The sequence below is a fragment of the Pezoporus wallicus genome, unplaced genomic scaffold, assembly GCF_028554395.1.
Source record: "Pezoporus wallicus isolate ANWC-B61680 ecotype Strahan unplaced genomic scaffold, APGP_CSIRO_Pwel_v1 contig_8721, whole genome shotgun sequence".
Taxonomy (NCBI): Eukaryota; Metazoa; Chordata; class Aves; order Psittaciformes; family Psittacidae; genus Pezoporus; species Pezoporus wallicus.
This window is the reverse complement of record NW_026635692.1, coordinates 1714322-1730567: the sequence shown is the minus strand read 5'-3', so window position 1 is coordinate 1730567 and position 16246 is coordinate 1714322. Positions and strand designations below refer to the sequence as shown.

At 44.7% G+C, this 16246-nt stretch overlaps 1 long non-coding RNA gene across 1 annotated transcript; it reads right to left on the bottom strand.

The window, feature by feature from the left end:
• Positions 1 to 938: 938 nt before the first annotated feature.
• Positions 939 to 5417, bottom strand: LOC130592769 (uncharacterized). Its single transcript, XR_008970654.1, has 3 exons — positions 4423 to 5417; positions 4071 to 4187; positions 939 to 2434 (listed from the first exon to the last, which is right to left on the bottom strand). It is a non-coding gene; the product is annotated as an uncharacterized LOC130592769 (long non-coding RNA).
• Positions 5418 to 16246: the final 10829 nt, after the last annotated feature.

Genomic DNA, 16246 nt, shown 5'->3' with positions numbered 1-16246 from the left:
AAGTCTATAGAATGATACTGACAGCCTGTAATCTTGATACTCTACAGTGCTGAGAGGAAATTGCTTGCAAAGGACTTGAAAGGAATTTTGAGTGTCTGTTACTGTCATTTACATGCATTCAGTATCAAGTATTTAGCTGATATTGAAATAATACAGCATTGCCCTTTCTAAAAGGCTGGGTCAAAATTGCTATCAGTTGCAAATACAAGTAAATTGTTGCTTTGAATTGAAGTAAGTTTATGAATTAAGCAAGAAACTAACGTTTGGATGATACTGGCACACTCCTAGGGCAGCCCTACACAACTACCCTATTCCTCACTTGTTTTTTGTGAGTTGTCCCCTAGGCAGATTGGTATGGATGGTTTTACTTTTACACTGTCTCTAGCAGAACCAATGATAACACAATCTATGTAAGACCAAAGAATGTGGAAAGCACTGTTTGAAAATTACTGTTGGCTTTATAGTTTTTACCCATGTGACATCATGTCTCAGGATCGCTTTATAAGAGCACTGGGTCAATAGCTGCTTTCATTTATAGTATGTAGTAGAGCTCCGTGGACATTCTTGGATTATTCTTGTTTTCTGCTCTTGAGTCAGAACACCCAATTTTCATCTCTGTTAAGGAAAAATGTTGCCAAATCTGGTTGTGTAATACGGAATGAGAAGTAGGAGGAAGGTGCTGGAAATGGAATGGCAGCAGGGAGCTCCCTTTGTCTTGGTAAATGTGTAGGTAGGGAGTGATTCTAGACATTATTGGTAATGAAGGACCGTGAAACAAAGAAATAACCTTATTCAGCTACTAGTACATCTTTTTGGTTGCCATTGTTCATAAGTCACAGACAATACTGGTACAATTCCAGTGATGTTAAAATCCTCCCCTCCTTCTGTAGGCAATTCCACTCCCTTTACAAGTAGCTTCTCTTGCTAAAGGTGAGTGGTATCTTGCAGAATCGGTGGAGCGGTTCTGTGTCTGAAAGCCAAGACACTTGACACAGTCAGTACCATGAGCCAGTTTCTTAACTTTGCTGTGCATCAGTATTTCAATTGCCAAAAGAAAAAAGCCCATCAGATTTTAATAAGTGAAAAACTGTATGTGAATGTCAACTGTTGTAATTTACCTATGCAAGCAACTGCTGAAAATCTCTATGAATCACAGTGGAAATAGGTTTTCAACTTATTTTGCTGCCTACCTATATCCTCCCACATTCAGCTTAAATTAGAAAAGTTATTATTCATGTTCCCTTTGTTAAGTGGTGTTGCTATTTCATATTTACTTTAACAGTGGGTTTACTTCAACCTAAGATAAAGCAATCTCCTTCTGCATTGCCTGCAAAGCAGCTCGCTCGTGCTTTTTGATTGCAGATGTTGTGCTGCATAAGTGCTGTTTATGTAAATACTTGCTCCCAAAACCTACTCCTTCATGCTAATTTAACAAACAATTAATCAAAAACCTTCTATTATGAATTGAGCCTTTTATTCTATTAGAAGTGAATCTGTTGAGACAAGCATGGCCAAAATCCCTCTAATGGGGTAGAAAAATCTCCGGAAGAAAAGCTGTCCTCCTTTATGCCGGAGTAATTCTAAAATAGTGTGCCAATTTGATGTAATTAATCAACATGAATTTTCACAGTACTGTCTGGAACTGCATTAATCTAAGCAGGACACTTCTGTTATTGTCTCAAGAGTGATACATGGCCCTTGTTACCTGGCAAAGAATGGTATTTGCCTATTTGGACAGTAAAACTACTTGACCCTGCTTTGAAAGGAGTCTTACTGACCCAGCAAATGGCCACGCCATCTTCCTTAAAAGCATGAGGAGAGTAATGAGGTCTGTCACAAGCAGCCTAAAAGGCTGTTCTAAAAAAGCAATGATCTGTGTAATTATTCCACTGCTAGATCAGCGCAGGAAGCAGAAGCCACATTAAAATTAAATCACTTGATTCACGTCTTTCATCCATCCTCATTATCTAACGCAATGTCAGAACTGAAAACCAACAAAACAAAGGTGTCCTTACGTTAGTAGGGAGGCATGTGGAGCTGTGCTGTGCTATAGAACAGTCTCTCTTCTTCTGGGGAATATTTGGGACAGATAGGACTATTTGCAGAGTTAACTTTTATATACAGCTGTCCCCTTCCAAGGTCTCTTTTAACGTTTTCAGTCCTCTGAAATACATCAGCATGGAGGCATGGTGTGACTGCTACACGTCATCAATAGCAGCTTGCTGTAGACAGAGCCAGAAGTAGCACAGAAGGGACGAGGAGTTTTATGTTTTGAATCTGGTCAGAGAAGCCATGGGGTTTGTCCTTGCCGTGAGGACTGCAATAGTTCAGTCTTATGTGGCCTTAGGGAGAGTGGAGACTTGGCCCTCGGAAACGTGCGGCTGAGGAAGGCTCATCAGTAACCAGCTCACTCTCCTGCATGTGCTCCTCAAAGCTGCAGGAAAGGAACACTAGCAACGTTATTACTTGTTAGGGTTTCTGCAGCTCTGAAATGCCTCTGAACCTCGTAATACAACTCAATGTCTTATTTCCCTGGGCTATCTTATCTCTAGGCTAGGATGTAAAGGATGCAAGTGCCCTGCTAGGAACTGGAAGCAGCCTTAGTGCTTGAAACCCTGGAACCCTATCAGAGGTGCTGTTTACAGGCCATTTAGGATGTTTGAGAGTGATGTTATGTGCATTACCATCTAACTTTAATAAATGTAATATTCTAGTCCCCATTCTCTTCTAATGTCAGCAGACGGTATGATTTGATAAATCACTGCACTGGTAAAAAGTGCAAATTAATGCAGTATTTTTACCTCTTTATCTGGTTCTTGTATAGAGAAAAGTTAGCGACTTAGCATTGAAATTGCAAGAGTTTAATAGTGGCTTTCAATCGTATGTCAAGAATTCAGTATTTTGGTAATGACACAAGTAATCATTTGAGCTTGCATCGATAAGTGCTGCGCAGGAAGGTGAACTAGAAGTTCACATCAATTTGAGAAACCACCAACCGTTACAAACAACTCCTGGATCGGGTCACAATATCCTCACTCTTTGCTGCTGATGGCAATAAAGGCTTTCTTCTTCCCCCACCCGCAAGAGAAGAACTGCAGGGAAAATTCCTTCTTGAAAACAAATGCCCACCTACTATTAAACATTGTCACTTTCACTGGAGCATAGCTCTGCTGTGCACCATGACATACAAGAAAAAATCACTGTACTGCTAATTGTAAGTTACAGTAAGAGCAATTAAGTCATCTCTGCATGACCTATAAAAAAAGACTAGAAGACTAGGCATAAATGAAGAGCCTGTATGTGAACATTTCCAGCTTCTGAGCTCTTAGAATTTTGTGTCCAAATTTTTGCAGTCTGGGCTTCTCTCCAAGTCTGACAAATGTTAATTAAAAAAGGAAGAAATTAGTGTGATGCTGTTTCTTTCCACGCTGGCTCTCAGCCTGCTGCCTGAATGTCAATGCTGCAGTGTGCCTTCACAAGGCAGCTGCACGTGCATGCGCACATGAGGTGGCATGCTCCTGCCTGTCACTTGGTCGAAACTAGCAGTCGACTTCAGCAGCATCACAACATGCTTTTGAAGGCCCTGTCCCAGTTCTGCAGTGGCACTGCTTTCCACTTTCTCCTTGATGTATTAACGTTTCAGGAAATGGTTCAGTGGCTTCTGACAAAGGAGTGAAATAAAACATGGGAAAAGCCTGGCCGGTGAGATTAGTACCTGTGAGTTTAAGTAAACAGAGGATATGAACACTGGCTGTTCTGCATGAACACTATTCATAGGTGGGGAATTTCCACAGGAGGCTCTCAGATTACAAAAGTGCTTTCTGTTTGCCACTTCCTCCTCTCAGTATATTTCTCTCTTCAGCAAACACCATTACCAGGGCTTTCTCAGGTATTACCTAATACTTCGCTGTTGCTCCAGGGCTTGGTGTTGCTGGAAATGTCTGTCTTTCAGCCTCCTAGCCTTACCATTTTGCAAGCAGTTATTCCCAGGGAGCACTGGTATCAGCAGGGTTGAAAGGTTTTTACTTAAGAGTAAATAACAATTTGAGAAATGCCAGTCCTTCACTTACTGGGTAGTTTCACTGTGTTTTTTTTCACTCCTGGTCTTAAGTAATTACGAGTGGGTGTGTCTGTACTCCATCCCAGAAGAGGCTGAGATATGCTTGTCACTCACATGTCTTAGCTACCTGTTGTAGAAATCCACCAAGATGAATGCTTTAAGGTCAGAAATACAAAATAATTCTTTCGAATGCTGTTCCTCTCGATGACTCACTAATTCCAATTGTTCATGTAAAACATTTTCCTGTTGCTGTGGCTTTCAAAGGAAAGTACTACAAATGACATCTTGGTCTTACTCAGCAGTAAGATGAACAATGAAAACTGTGTATGGTAGGCAGCATTGCTGGTCCATGAGCATTCCACCTCCTTTCAAAGGATCCATTTGGGAAAGACTAGAAGGCAAGAGTCAGGCCAAGGGGCACAGGCTGTTTGTGGATTTTGTCCGGAAACTAGCGCTAAAGAAGTGGTGCTGAAGGTATCAAGAGGTTTGACAGCATCTGTCGATCGTTGCTTCCTTTGTTACGGGAAGGGCACAAGTTCATAGTATGATGGCAGGAGGGACTTGTGCAGGGTTTGACAAACGCTATCGAGCAACAGTAAAACCAGTGAAAACTCAGTGATCTTATGAGTGTCACTCATTGATTTTGTACTAATCTGTCTAGCAGCCATTTCATTACAGCCTTCTGTTGAGTGCCCGTATTATACGCTCAAGTAAAACATGCTCAAAGATTTTCATCAGCTTCAGCTGTATCGTACTGGCAATAAAGAAGAAAAGCTAATTGTTCTGAGAAGACTTTGCTCCTGGGGCAGAAAGGTATGCTCAGGTGCGGCAGGTTTAGAGAGGTTTTTTTGCTGTAGGTACTTTAAGCACAGTGCTTTAACATTTCTGTTTGAGTAAGAATGTACTTAATACTGGGTTTGGGTTTGTGAGACCTCTACTGAAAAACAGAATTGCAGGTAACTGTGTAGAGAAGATTAAACAATTGAAAGTCAGATTTTCCTTCAGTTGTGAAGAGGATTGATAGACAGGTAACAATTCAAATAGACAGAATCAAACAGCTTCCTTTAAACAAATCTCTTCCATATTATCTTTGCCTAAATATGGAAAACATGCCTTCTCTTGGTTGTATTCCCTTCCTTGCTTTTTGTTAATCTTCTTCCCTCTCAGGTACACAGCATACTCCTGTGTGATGATGTTTCCCTCCAAACACTTGAAAGCTTGACAACACGATCTGAATATAACTGATGCAGTCAGTCTGTCTGAGCTGCTGCTAACTTGGGTGGAAGCTCCCTGCTGTGTCTCTGTAGAGTGCCATGTGTAAGCAGCCGCTGCTGGCAGGCCTGCTGACATCAATTAGTGTGGGAGATCAGAAGCAGGAAGCTGGCCCCACCTGACCTGTCATACAAACCATAGTTTCTCTACAGGGTATTTAAGAAAGCCCTGTAGGAGACTGTAGAAGGCTGAGCAGCCTGAATTAACTATTACAGTTACATACAGAAGGCAGCCAAACACCATGGTGCTTGTCACCCTTCTGCTAAAGGTAGCTGATCTCATTGATTGCTCTAATCTGGGGGAGGAAAAAGCAGTGATGAAACCAGGTGGTAACATCTGTGCCCAGAATGAATCAAAGAGCAGAAAATACACAAACTGCTCACAAATTCAGGTCTTCTCCTGGTAGACTTGATCTCTTGGGTTTGTTTTGAGGGTCAGGCTCAGTGTTCTTGTGAGCCAGGATTAGTTTTGCTACTTCACTTGTTTTTTTGTGGATCTTCACCACTACTCTCTTCATACGCTGTAACCTTTATGTCTAAAGCCTCAGAACTCTGGATGGATCTGCTTGTCTTTTTGTCTAGAGGAGAAATGTCTTTGTGTTGCAGTTTTCCAAACTCCTTATATTTCAATCGCCTGCTTCTGCAAAGGAACTTTGTTCTTATCTGCATCTTGAAGAGCTGTGCTGATACCCAGGTTTCAGAGCAGCTTAACTTGACCTTTATCAGCATAAGGTTTGGCTAGGAGGAGGGAACCTTTCATTTGTAAAACACTACAACAAAAGAAAGGATGTTCTGTTCAGGGGTGGCAGAAAAGGAGAAATGAGAGATGATACTGCCACAGGATGTGGCCTTTAGAAGGTTATAATATTGCCTGTAGGACCCAGCTTTTTATCCTGTGGCCACATATTGTGGGGTGTCTCTGAACACCCACCTTTGCCATTCCTGATTTTAGTAGAGTGACCCCAACCTAAAGCTTTCAGACTATAGCAATGACCAGGACCCACATCATACAGGAAGATCTCTCACTGCACAACAGTAAACTAGTCTGCATCTGGGAAGAAGCAAGGCATTTAGTTTTTAGTTACTGAGAATACAAATACCAGTTTATCAGAGTGAGGGACCTTCTGATAAGTGGAAGATAGAGCTTTGCTGTGATGCAGAAAATGCAACAACGGTAAAGGACTGTGAAAGTCTTTTTATGACTCTCCATTTTATATTTCACCCCACAGAATGCTGATGCCTCCTTTTTCACTGTCTTAAGTGTGCTAGCTCCATTATACAGATCCTGATCTTTAAACCATGCTTTGGCAAATGTATCCTTTGGCAAACGTATCCTTTGTGGCTCTTCTGTGATCGATTATGCCTTACTCAGTGCCATAATTGTTTACACCATGCCGCAGTCTTCCACTGGGTGAAAACACAGACAATGGTGCCAGTGCTGATCTGATCTTATTGGCCATTTGAAAACAAAAGGCATCTGTTTCTGGCGGCTGGTCAGGTTAGTACTAGAAGTCACTTCTTGGTGCTTTTCACCCTGCGTGGGAAGACAGCTGCCAGGGCTCAGGGTCCCCTTTCATTCAGGACCACCTCCCTAGAAGAAGTGTGCAGTGCTAATTCTAGCACTGACCTCGCCTTTTGCAAGCTGCGCAGGCAAGTTTTCACACTGAGTCACTACAAATGGTTTACGCAGTTAAAACAGCCAAAAAGTGTCAAAATGAGTCATAGTTTTCAACTGACAATTGCTATTTTGAGGGGCTGTTTCGCGTTGCACTTACCAGGACACCCAGGGCATTGCTGTCAGTGGCCAGCCTGAATGCCTAGTGCCCTTGCCTTGGAGAGAGCTGAAGGCGGAACTGAGAGCTGCCAGCATCTGCAGCAGTAACAGTGTGTAGAGTGAAGAAAGGCAAGGTTAAGGACATGGTAGTTGTGATCACTCCCGTGGAGGCCAGACTTGGAGAACAACAGCTGGTGAACATAAGGAAACAATTGGACATGCCCATGCAGAGAAACAATCCCAGAAAAGAAACGGTAAGGCTGCAGGATGGGAAAAGTCCCAGGAACCTGGATGAGGCTGTTTCTGTGATGTGAAGGGGCAGAAGGTAGCTACGATTGCAGAGGAAGCCAGCAGGGAAGCAAAAGCACTGGAGCAGATATATTTCCTGTGAGAGCAAACAGCAAGAGAAAAGCAGAGTCGATAGGAATAAAGGAAGAAGAGATCCTGAGGGTGGGAAGAACAGACCGGTGTGAAATCGGAGTTCACTACAGCCTTGACATAAGCTAGCATAAACCATAGTGCTTACCCGCCATGCACACAAACACCCCAGACAAATAAACCACCCTTATGTTTACCAGAACTGTCCTTGGTGTTCAAAAGCCACAGGAAGAAATCAAAGGGCAAAAGGAGAGGAGAAGAACCAGGGGGCAGTCAGAAGGTCAGGTGAGGACGGAGGCCGGGCAACCTCAGGAACAGATACACAGGCAAAGGAAGTTGTAAACGGAAAGAGAAGAGGAAGGGGGGAGGCGGAGGAAGGCAGAGCCCAGGGAGCTGAATCCGCTGGAATAATGCTGGATTTTGCATAGACCTCCGTTGTTAGCAGCTCTTCCAGTTCTGCTCTCTGAATAGCTGGAGCTGTTCCAGCTGTTATGCAGGGAGCTATTACATTATCTGCTGCAGCCACAAAGAAACAGTTAAGTACAGCGCAAACTGTTACAGGAGTATAAGCAAGACCCTATTTTTGACAACTACAAGTGGATAAAGTTACCATTGAGGAGAAAGGGTAAAAAAGTTTTTGCAGTAACCCTTCCTGGGGCACTCTTGTTTTTTTTCCCTCCCTCTTTGGGGATGAACTGCATTTATAGGCTGTTAACTTGGCAGATGAGCAGGGCTTCATTTTCCAATATTGCATGTCCAGTATAATTTTGCAAGCCATTGGGACATTTCAAGCAAAACTAAAGCTGTTTCACAGATTTTTCAGTCCACCAGTGGTAACTCCAGTGGAGTTCCCATTGAACACTTCCTTTTTTCTCCTGTTTGCAAGTTCAACTTTGCTGTCACAGAGCAGAACCCACGGTTATCACATCCGGTGGGTTTAAAGGCAGTTAAATGACATTTAGTTGGAAAAATATCTGTTGGAGACCAGCTCCTTGAGGAAAGCCATAACCTAAAGCTGCCTCAAATAACTTGGAAGGTAACTTCTTCCTTGTTTCTTCTTTGTCCCTGCTCGAAACTGAAGACTTATGACAATGAGCTGCTTGAAAATACTCCTGTGTAACCAAATTCAGGTGGAAGAATGCCTACATGATGAGGCCAAAATGCTCTGCTTGAAACAAGGCAGTTGCAGAGCTCAAGCTAGGGTTCAGCTGGAGTGCTGCCTGCATCCCTGGCATCCTGCCCCAGAGCCACAGACCAACCATATGTCTCCATGCCCTGGGCCTGGGCCAGTCTGCCTGGGAAGACTCCTGGCTCCGTGGAGATCCACCAAGCTGGAGATAGCAATGCCCCATGGGCTGTGCATACTGGCTCCGAAAGCTTCGTCAGCCCCAGCTTTAACAACCACTTGGCTGCACAGGTAGGCATTGGGATGAAGGCTTGTCCGGAGATGCAGCACTCTGCTGTACCCACAGCAGGAAGAAACAAACATAACAACCCTGGGAGCTGACTCCTGTCTTAATCTGATTGAACAAGAAGCTGCTGTGGGTAGGTTCAGTTGCCTGTTTTGTTTCCTTATCTGCACCTTTTTACCACTCCCCCACGAGTTGCCAGTGTGATGAGCTGGAAACTAATCCCATAGGAGCCCCTCTCTACCCACCCACTCCATGCAGTTGGCTCAGCAGCCCCCTGAGAAGACACAGAATTGGAAACAGAGGAAAAGAAGGCATGGGGGAGTCTTCTGTTGGCAATCCACAGTTAAACCAGCTTCAGCTTGTGGTCTGGCTACATCCCACAAGGCCAGAGTCTGTGATTCCCCATTAGTGGCTCCTACCAGTACTGAAGAGTTTCACCAAGCAGGCAGGCCAACGGTACAAAACAACTAAAGCCATACCACTCTGCTAATGATTCCAGTACTTGGTGTTTCTTGCGTTTGAATTTGATCTTGAGAAGCCCTGTCAGAGAAACAAGTAACCGATCCCACCTCCACCTCACAAAAGCTTTTAATTTCAAGAAAGAACAGATGCCTTCCCCCCCCACCACTCTCCAGACTCTCTTGAATATAACTTTAAGACCTTCATGGCTAAATTAAATACTGGGCAAGAGAACGGCAGAATGCCAGCCACTTTCTCTCATAATATTCTAATAATAAAGATCTCATACAATATTATTATCCTTTTACACTAATTTTGGCCTTTTCCCTGTTGCCTCGGAACATCTCCTTTGTCATTCATTGATTTTATTCTTAGTAATAGCATTACCCTGAAACACAGGCTAGACTGAGGCTCACGCACGTAACCACACAAGAAGACAGAGCAATCACAGTCACCCACGGTGCTTTTCACTGTAATATCTGTTGTCTTCAGGGGAAGTTGCACCTCCTCTCTCTCCATTGAGGGCTCTAATATTTGCAGAAACCAGGAGCTAGGGGATTCTGAGCTAAAAAAGCCTGGAGGCTGAGGAAGCAAGAAAGTGAGAACTACCACAGTAAGAAAGTAACAGCTACCACAAACATCTTCCCCAGGCATCCAAGTCTGGGCAGTGCCATTACAGGACATAGGGCTAAACTGCTTTTAGGGCAGACCCAGCACAGCCTGTTTCATATATGCTACAGCACCTGAATTTGGCTCTGGGAAGTGGTCCGAATTCAAATGTGAATCTCATGGAATTGTCATCGATTGACAATCTTTGTGATTAGCAAACTACACACCGTCACAAATCACATTGCACAGTCACTGAGGAAACATTCCTCCGTCAGTTCTGTCTCCCTGTTCAAACAGCTTTATGTGCTATTCATAATGCTGTACAGGAATGGCATACATGACATTACATGCACATCAAAACTCTCTAAAAAAAATGGAACACTTGCTAATCTTGTGGAGACATTGTGCTAAAAGTGGTGTATCCATCAAAGGAGAAGTGAATTCCATTTCATGCAAGCTCGTCAAGAAAACATACACAATATGCAACCATTTCACAGCTGCCAAAAGAGATCAGTCTAATTTCTGTTTTTAGCTAGAAGGGGGAATCTATCCAGGCAAAGCTGCTGGGAGCCAAGAAGACTATTTAAAACAATAGTAGAAACTGTCCACAGATTACATCCAAAGACAGAAGAGTTTGCCAGTGAAATGCACGCGCCGTGCCAAGTGGAATAGTTGTGATGTTAATGTGGCTGCACGCGAGGTATGTCCATTAGGGAATGTTGGTAATCCTGGGAACCAGACCTACAGAAAACATTCTGTGCAGTTCTGTTTCTGGTATTCCTGTCCTTCTCTCTCCCATTCTCAACCCTCTCTGTCCCCTTCTCATCCCTCTCCTGTACAACAAGCGCTTGCATGCTCATGGTATTTCTCTTTGTGCCTGTGCAAATACCATGAGATCCAAGCATCTCATGGAATTTGAGGCTATCATGTTCGGGTGTACTGGGTAGTCAGTGGCTTCCATGGGACAACTGTTCTCAACCAGCTTTCATTTTCTCATAAACATCTCAGGAATGGTTATGAATTCTCCAAGTGTTTTAAATTAGTACCAAGAGAAGCCCTCCCCCCCTCGTCCCCAACCACCCCAACCACCCCAACCTGTGTGCCACCACAAAGCCATTCAGCCCAAAGAAACGGCAGATGTTAGAATCATAGAATAGAACGTTAAAATGTTAAAACCATTTGTCAAGAATAAGTATTTGGGCTGTGGGCAGGGTGGCTGGATTGTCCTGCCCTGCTGGAGAATGAGACCTGCTAAACCAGGATAGAGGGAGGACCAGGGCTGCACCATCCTTGCCTGGGCACTGCTGGGAAGTGGAGTGGAGGCACAGGCTCCTCCTGGGAGCTGTCATATGAAAGATGGCTCCAGGAGGCTTTGTGCCTCAGAGACACACTTAGGAATCAAAACTTTTCCGCCCTCTGGGAGAGGGCAATGAATGACCTCCTCTGGAAATCAGTGTTCCATGTCCAGCTTTGGATCCCAAAGCCACTACCCATTACAGATGCTATGGGGATACGCTTACATGTTTCTGTGTCTGTGGTGCTGGAGCTCTTTAGGCTTCCAACCACTTCATGAACCTCTTAAGACCTCGGTCACTGCCTCTGAATGTGGTGATAATGTCCCTCGCTAGCTATTCCTGAGATGAAAGCAGTGGTATTATAATTACTACAGCACCATCCTGCTGCAAATTGACTTCTTGTGCTTGGTTACCTACCACAGACTTAATCCGTGAGCGTAACAGGCTTTTCTGTGTGTTTTCACAGCCTGGCTCTTCAGAGGAAGGCTCTTTGTTCCCAACTAGGATGATAAACGGGTTTTAGCTTTATTTGCTCAGAGGGAAGCTTATGTGCTTGCGTTGTCTGTCATCTGTCTACACCGGTAAGGTTTTAACCACCACAGCCAATTGTAATTACCTCCAAAGAACAAAATCGCTAGAGGCAGCCGTCTCCATGATAATTGTATTTCTATGGATTTTGTGAAAGACTGCAGCAGGCAGGGTTGGGGCTAGGGAGGAGGTGGGAGAGGATGGAGCGCAAGACCACACTGAGAAATGTGTCAAGGCAATCTGTGAGGCCTCAGCTGATCCTTGGCACATCCTGGCCAAAGGCAGGCAGCCAGTCTGCAGGCACTGGAGGCTCAGTCGGCATGGGTGTCTCTCTAAATGGCTCACAAGATGCACCACCTCTCACCAGTGGGTACTGTTTCATAGGTGGCTGCAGCTTCCACTGTGCAGAGGGGAGTGGGCACAGACCATTGTTCTGCCAGCTGTGATGGAGGGGAAAGATTCTGTTGATGCAGGCAGTGGTACCCTTTCACCCTGGGCTGTACTTGCAGGATGGCTGCTGGGCTGGTAGGTGCCTCCAGGGAGGATGGATTGGCTCAGTGCAAGGCACGATTAGGCTCCATGCTATAACTGAACATAATAGGTGTGTTGCTAACAAATACTTGTAACGCAGAGGACAGCGTGTTCCCTGTGCTCAGAGATCTGCCAACACGCTAATGAAAGCTTTTTGAGGCCAGGTTTGCAAATGCATTTAGGCAACTGAGCCAAGATATTGGAAGATAGGTAGAGCCTAATTCTCTCTGACATCAAAAGGGATTATTCTGACTTGCCCTGCCTAGGAAGTCATGTCTTGAAACAGCTTTCAAGCTATGAGCCTCTCTTAAATATTTCAGAAGAATTGACCCTCTCTCTGAGTGCATCTTGACTGCAGTGAGAGGTTTCTTGAACTGTCCTGGAGAACTGAGTAGATAATTACAGCTTTTGCTAAACTGAACCATTCCCTGGAGTGATACATACTGTTTCACCATCTCAGACCTTCCTTGGAAGGGGAAAAATGGCCAGGGTGAAAGCAGATCGCCACTGTCACCACCTAAATACCATAAGGTGTGATTTCTTTCAGTGTAGTCTGTTGTTCAAGACAGTCTGATCCAGTTCTCCAGGCATCTCACTGAAGTGGAGGGCAGCTGCAGGTAACAGCCAAGACCTAGATAACATTGGTAACCTAAAGTGTCTCAGGCAGTGGCCCACAGTGGGTGTTCAGTGACCTCAACTGCAAATCTCAGTGAGTTCAGGAGCCTTCGTGGCAGGAGAATGTTTCCCAGGCTGGGTTTCCAGAGGCCACTGAGTCACTAAAGGGATAAGCTTTATAAGATGAATAGAGAATGCAAAACAAAAAAGGAAATGCAAAAATATGCATTCAGAGGGACAACAGGAGAATGAGGAAGGAGAGGGGAGAGCATGAAAGATGCGCTATTTCCTAAAACAATTAGTTTTGAAATGGAGGAAAAATGACTGCATTTTTGCCCTATCAAGCAATGTGAAAGGTTAGCACTTTTTCCCAGCATTGCTTTGGTTTTGACTAGGTCTCCAGCAACTATTACTCAAAGTTAGTTCAGGCTTTGGTCTTTGGGAGCTTTTTCAATGTGCTCGTGCTTAGAAGACCATTAATATTTATAATTGTCACTTGAATCCCATTTTTACTCTTGTGCAGGCAGCATCTCACATAAGAAGAAAATACTGTTGCTCTTCTTTCTTTTTTTTTTTTTAATATAATTATAGTAAGTTTAGAGTTGAAGCTGTTCTAAAAATGTCATATTTTATGCATCTGTGATGTATAGTTTTGGTAGCCTGCCTGTGCCCCCAAGATGAGATTGAGGGATCATAAGGCCTGGAGAAATGGGTATGGAGTCTATTCTCAGCTCTGCCACTGGCTAACTATGCAACCTTAGTCAGTTCGTTTAACCTCAGCATGCCTCAGTTTCCAGATGAAAAAAGAGAGGGATAACAGGCTCCTTTGTGAATGCTTTCTGGTGCTTGAGGGAGAACAAGGTATTACCCATCAAGTTGCTGCTGCGCTGTGACTTCTGCGTATGGATGGCTTCTGTGAGCATTAGGATACATACGTCAGGGGAGTCCAGGAACACAGATGGAGATCTGGCAACTGCGTTTCTCGCTGAGGGAGACAGTTTGACAAATCACAGCCACAGACACCCTCTGCTTTAGGCACCAAGGCTTATATGTCACTTTCAAGCATTTTCCTGCCAGTCGCAGCCGTTGCTGCCTCCTGTACATGGGCTTGTGTATGTGATTAATGCCTGCTGCAGCTTCACTTGCTGACCCCCGACAGTGATCAATGGCACTCTGAAGAACAGTAAATCAGTATAAAATAACAGATCAGTGGCTAGTAGTGGTAATAAAACACTTGCCTAATTTAAAGACTAAATGTGTGCCTTGGAAAGCATAAATGAGGGACTCATACACAGCTGTCGAAATGCATGACCTATTGCTTTTGGAGCACCTAGACCCAATACGCAAGTCAGAGATGGGTCACAGCTCTAGAGAGACATGCAGTATCGCTGGGCACAAAGAGAGGAAAATGGTCACAGTGATGTTAGAGGAAGTGGTTAAAAGCATGCAGCTCTTTTATTACAGCAGGATGTGCTTTGTATACCTGGCTCAGAAAGGAAAGCAGAACCGCCTAAGCTTTCTCTCAGCAGGCATTAAAGCACCAGAACTGCCTCGTGCTGCACAATCCTGCTTCCTGAAAACATCAGCAAGCAGAAGCACTGCAGGCCTTTCTCAGCAGCAGAAGAGGGAGCATTACACAAGACGAAGTAGTGCAAATGCACGCCTAGCTGGATGGCACAGCTATCTCCAAAAAAAAATCAGGGAAGCTGCATGCACAGTGTTATCTTTTTGGGATTCGTGCAACCCGATTCAGTTATATGGAGAGACAGCACCTGATGCAAAGCAACACTCTCTAACGCAAGACTCCTTGCTGTATGAAATCTCCCATGTGCTGTTTTGCTTTTAGGCTAGCGTGGGTGTGCTACGTTCCACCTTAGCAACGGCAACAAACGTGTGCTGCAGCTGCAGCCTTCTCCTCTTTGCAGAAGGAGGAGAGCATCCCCAGTTGTCTCACAGCCACCATGCTGCTCAGCTCCCCACGGAGCTGACCCTGTCCCCCAGTGCCTTCCTGTGGCTCTCAGCACGCTGGCACTGTGTCAGGAGCTACAACTGAAGCAGACAAGTCTTCCCAGCTACGCTCTGCTCCAGCCTATTTCTTCTGGTCTCCAGAGAGCATCATCAGAATCAGTCTGGCAGAGGCAGGATCAGCTGCTTCATGCCAGCCCCCTCCATCGTTCCTGGAGTCAGATGGCTCCCACTGCTCAAACCCTTTTACAACACTTGAATGCCAGAGAATGTCTGAGAGCTTTATGAGTATCTGGAGAAAACACAAACCGTAGTCAAGGCATTGGTATCCATTAGTAACTTATGGAAGGCTGGGGAAGGATTTAAGAGGCTAGAGTGTCAGGAAGCAGGGGGTGTAGGTAAGAGCCACCCAAGCCAATATTAACGTTGGAGCTAAAAAAACACCCATAAATATAGTAAAACCATGTGAAACATAAAAACCATGGAAATCTGGTTTCTCCTAGAATTTTGATTCTGCCCTGGTTTTGATCCTCTGTTGAACTTTGGGACTTGTAACAACATTATATATATATATATATATATATATATATAAAAAAACCAGAATCATAGAATGGTTTGGGTTGGAAGGATCTTAACGACCATCCAGTTCCAACCCCCTGCTGTGAGATGGGACACCATCCACTAGACTACGTTGCTCAGAGCCACATCCAGGCTGGCCTTGAACATACATGTACACACGTGTGCATGTTCAAGTATAGGCAACAGTCCATCTTTTAATGCTTCACCAACACATACACCTGAGAACAGAGAACACATTTAGGGTGTATTTACAGATCCAAAACTCTGAGATAATTCTACCTTAAAAACGTTCTAAAGAGGGCTGCTTCTGGAGGAAAACAACGTTTGTCGAACGGCTCCTGAAATAGCCAGCTGTGTGTTACTGCACACGGAGGAAGGAGGTGAAGAGCGCATCTCTCCTCGCTTTTAATTGCAGGGCAATAACGGATCATTTACAAGCTCCTCATTCAGTGTTTTGCACCATCTTCAGAGACTCTTCGTGGGGCCCGGCACCGGTTGGCCGTTGAGGGGAGCTGTGGGGAGCCGGCAGCAAACGTGCCGCTGGCCGGGGCAGGTTTTACACCGGGGTCGTAACGACGAGAACCGCGTCCGTTCTCCCCCCTGGCTTTTACCGGTAAGGGCCGTGTCAAGTGTTTAACGACAAACGCACCGAAACCGAAAGCGCCCGCCGCCCCTTCCTCCCGCCTCGTTAGTCAGCCATCTTATCCAGCCGTTACTCAACGCACGGCCTCGGCACTCGGAGGGGGAAACAAACGAGCCGCCATGACCGC